At 31.0% G+C, this 4,790-nt stretch overlaps 1 pseudogene; it reads left to right on the top strand.

Moving 5' to 3' along the window:
* The first annotated feature begins 383 nt into the window (after positions 1-383).
* LOC133290200 (uncharacterized) lies at positions 384-2,204 on the top strand (annotated as a pseudogene).
* The last annotated feature ends 2,586 nt before the right edge of the window (positions 2,205-4,790 follow it).

Here is a 4,790-nt window from a genome sequence, read left to right as displayed (position 1 = left end):
TTGAAAAGAAAAAGATATTCCGCAATTTTAATTAAGCGCAGCTTAATACGATGATATGATAACATTACCGGATATATACGGGGTGTTACAGCTCACTTAAAACTAACTCATTTTAAATTTATATTTGGCTCACTGTATCTTGAGACCATATTTTCTTTTCTTTTTTTAAAACGATTTTTTTAATATTTAAAGTTTAAAGGTATCTCAAACATTAACTTTCAATGTAACTATATATTTTAAATATATCATAACAACAGATACCATTTTTGAGATATTTTCTTATCTGACTGCGATTTAAAATTAGTTTTTAAAATTGGAATTTCAAAAGACAGTGTGTTGGCTGGGTCATTGAAAGGTGGGAGGATATCTGGGTCATTGAAACGATGCACCTCAGGTATGGGAAGTTGCAACATGGTAAAAGACATTATGGTATTGACGTAATTTGAGGATTTGTGTTTGTGAAAATCATCTGAGATCATTAAAACTGTGGGTGTTGTTAATTTTTAAAAAAATTTCCCTTTGAATTTTATGGTTTTTTAGATGCGCTTCTTACAGAAGAGTCTATAAAAAACATAACCCTTGAAGAAATTGATAAGGTACTGCAGAGCAATGTGAAATGCCTCTCTGATTACCTGTCAATGCCACGCATCAGCAGTGAATCTTTGCTTGATATACAAAATCAATTAGTGTTAGATGAATTAATGTATGACAGACTTGCTTTGGAAGAAGAGCATAAAAGACTAATTAATTCCCTCACTGATGAGCAGAGAGTTGTTTATGACAAAATCATTTCAGCGATTACGGCAGGTAATTGAGGGTTATTTTTTCTATACGGGTTCGATGGTACAAGAAAAATATTTATTTGGAATACTCTTTCAGCATCTGTTAGATCAAAAGCTGGAATCGTGCTTAATGTTGCTTCTAGCAGAATTGCTTCCCTTCTACTTCCTGGAGGACGAACAGCGCATTCTAGATTTCGTATTCCTATTCAAATCAATGAAGATTCAAGGTGTAATATAAAGTCGAATTCTGCTATAGCTGAATTGCTGTCAAAATCAAAGTTAATCATTTTGGATGAAGCACCAATGGTACATAGATTTTTCTTTGAGGCTCTGGATAGAACAGTCAGAGATGTTCTTAGAATTTCTGATACAAGCTGTGTTCATATGCCATTTGGTGGAAAAGTTGTTGTTCTAGGAGGTGACTTTCGGCAAATATTATCTGTAATTCCTCATGGCAGCAGACAAGAGATAGTTCATGCAACCATAAATTCCTTTCATCTATGGTCCCATTGTAATTTATTAACTTTGACCAAGAACATGCGTTTTAATTCTGGAAGTAGCACTCACAATTTGAAGGAAATAAAAGAATTTTCTGAGTGGCTACTTAAAGTTGGGGATGGTGATCTTGGAGATGATGTTGACGAAGAATCTATTATAACAATTCCAGATGAATTGTTGATTAGAGAATTGGAAGATCCGCTGTCGGATATGGTTAATTTTGTTTACCCAAATCTCTTGGATAATATTTTGGATCAGACCTTCTTTAAAGAACGTGCTATTCTAACTCCTCAATTGTCCGATGTTGCTATGTTAAACGAGCACCTAATGTCTATGATTCCTGGTGAAGAAAGGACTTTTTTGAGTTCGGATAAAATTCTTAAGCAAGATGTGACTTCCTCCGTTGAGGATGATGAAATCACCCTTGAGATCTTAAATACATTATCATGTTCGGGGATTCTTGATCATAAATTAGCCTTGAAGGTTAAAGTTCCAGTAATGCTATTAAGAAATATTGATCAGTCGAGAGGTTTATGCAATTGCACGAGATTGCTTATTACAAAATTGGGGAATCATGTTGTTGAGGCAATTGTTCTTACAGGAACCAATATAGGAGAAACTGTGTTAATCCTTAGAATGACGATGAGCCCATCGAGTCATGCATTTCCTGTGAATTTCCAAAGAAGACAATTCCCCCTGATTGTGTTGTTTGTCATGACTATCAATAAGAGTCAAGGACAATCACTTTCACATGTTGCAATTTATCTCCCTAAGCCTGTCTTCACTCATGGATAATTATATGTGGCACTGTCTAGAGTAAAGAGCAAGCATGGATTAAAGATATTGATACTTGATGAAAATGGCTGTGTTACAAATAGTACCCTTAATATAATTTACAAGGAAGTATTTCAAAGACTACTGTAGTATATTTGGTTCTGTCTTCAAAGAGATAACATTGTTGTTTTGTACAGGTAAAGACAAAAAAAATTATTAAGCGAGTCTCTTTTACTTATCTTTGTTGCCATTTGGTTCGGCGTTCGGTATTTTTTAACTGCTATTTTTTTTATTGTCATGCATCAATATCAATTCATCACTGCTAATTTGTTATGACCGAGCAGGATTAGTATTTCATGCACAATAAGTGCGTTGTTAGCTACTATTTTTGCACAAACATTTAGATTATTTCATGCACAATAAATCGATGTATTGTTATAACAATTTTGATTTGTACTCACAAATTCATGTTTCTTTTTTGATATGTTTCATTTATAGATTATTTATGATTCATTTCAAAGAGGGGGAAGCATCACGAGTGCATCACGGAATGTGTTTTATAACTTTTGCAAGTATAGGTTCGACATCTTTCAATTTACCTTCATGTCAAGCACAACATTTAGATATTTTATGATCACGTGTTGCGTGTTTATGTTTATTATGCTTGGACTCTATTACAGACATATAATATTAGGTTGCAAATCCCTTCTGTATTCTATATTTTAATTAAGCCTTTGTTGATTGCTACTTTCAATTTTAATTTTGCTTGATTTATGATATGGATACTTGATGTCAATGGTCGTGTTACAAATAGTACCCTTAATCATGAAATGCATGTATTGCTGTAATGCTATTGTTTTTTACTCTCAAAGTCATGTTTCTTTTTCCACACTATTATTTATAGAATATTTATCATTCATTTCTAACAGAAGGAAGCATCAAGAGTGAATCGCGGAATGAGTTTTATCACTTTTGCAAGTATACGTTACGCATCTTTCTTCTTCTTTTTTTGGTAAACTATTACGCATCTTTCTTATTAGCTTGATGTCAAGCACATCGTTTGTATTTTTCTTATTACAAATACATTATATTAAGTTGCAAATCACTTGGATATTTTGCATTTTAATTAAGTCTTTATTAATTAATCTTTTTTATTTTATCATCGTTGTGTTAATAATACATTTTTGTTACCTGCATATATCAATATGTTTTATAGTGCAGCTCAACATCGTTATTTAATTAGAGATTGAAGAAAGATATATCTTTTTTGCTTATTCCTACATCATGCTCTTATATTTTAACAAAAATTAGTATTCATAATATTTATTTTAAATTTATGGAAACTTTTACGAGACAAACAAGTCGATTTTTTCCCCATGCAACAACGGCACGGGTAATAAACTAATTAACCTCAAAAGTAAAACTATTCAAAAGATAATGAATACTCTTTGTATCTTAAAAGAATTTAATGTTATTACAAAAAAAAAAAAGAATTTAATGCACGTGTCAAAATAAATATAATTACATTTCTTACTTCTTCTTTTTTATAAACAATACATTTTTTACTAAAATTATTTGTATGAAGTTCAAAATTTCATCATATAATTATTTAAATTCAAATAACTTTCTTATGATATATATATTTCACACTTTTAATCAAATATTATCTTTAAAATATTTTGACTATGGAGTTTTTTTAAAGTAAAATAAATTAATTTAAACTTGAACTAAATATTTATCTATATGACTGATATCAAAAGTGTCAAATTCATCAATAAAATATGAAAATGTCTTTTAAATGGGCCCAAAATACTCCTTGGCAACTTTAACTGGGCCCAAAATATCTATATGAATAATTTTATGTTAAAAACCGGTGTATATGAATAATCTTCATTCTTCATTCAACACATATTTCACTCCGATATAATTACAATAGTTTTGACCTTCCTGTTATTTTGTTAAGGAGTAACTGAGATGAAGGTAAGGCTAGACAGTTGAAACCAATTGGAGATGAGCTGAGTATCCACTCAAGCGTATTGGCCAATAAAGTATCGCGTGCGGTAGTCGCAATTTATACAGACGAAGGGTATCGGGGGTCTCTTTAATTAATGGATACGAAACGCAATAGCAAAACACTATACCACGGTAATTTAAAATATAAAACCTTGAGACTAGAAAATTAAGTGGTAACTAAGGGGAAAAGAAAAATCCTTTACAAATGATCAATGCATGTGACTAAGATCAAATTCAGCCTTCAAATTTCGTACCACATGTACCTCTAACCTATCTCCTAGAATGACTCGATATTTCAGCCAGTGGCCGAGTCATTGAAGGGGAGGGAGGACAAAAATTAATTTTTTTTCGAACTTATTTAGGTAATTTCTTAACATTTAACAACATTTCAAAGACTAAAAAATGTACTGTTGGTCGGGTCCAACAAACATAAAAAATAATTTAAAGCAATAATTAAATAAAAAAAGATTGTCTTAACTAAAACAATGCTTTTAATTACAATTTTTTTTAAAAAAAAATAAAAGACTGTAACCAAATTGCCCTCAAAAGTGAATCTTTTAAGTTAGAGCAAACTCATTTTCTGTATATGAAATCACTACACAAAGAGAAACACAACTATACAAATGAAAAGAGAGCAAAAAGGTGACAAAAAGGCCAAAGCTTTCATTAACCAAAACATAGCATATGAAAATAAAAAAGAAAATGCAGAAAAAGTTATACATA

The sequence above is a fragment of the Gastrolobium bilobum genome, unplaced genomic scaffold (genome assembly GCF_033153095.1).
Source record: "Gastrolobium bilobum isolate Gb01-03AN ecotype WA unplaced genomic scaffold, APGP_CSIRO_Gbil_v1 utg17055, whole genome shotgun sequence".
In the NCBI taxonomy this organism is placed as follows: Eukaryota; Viridiplantae; Streptophyta; class Magnoliopsida; order Fabales; family Fabaceae; genus Gastrolobium; species Gastrolobium bilobum.
This window is presented reverse-complemented; position numbering and strand designations above follow the sequence as displayed.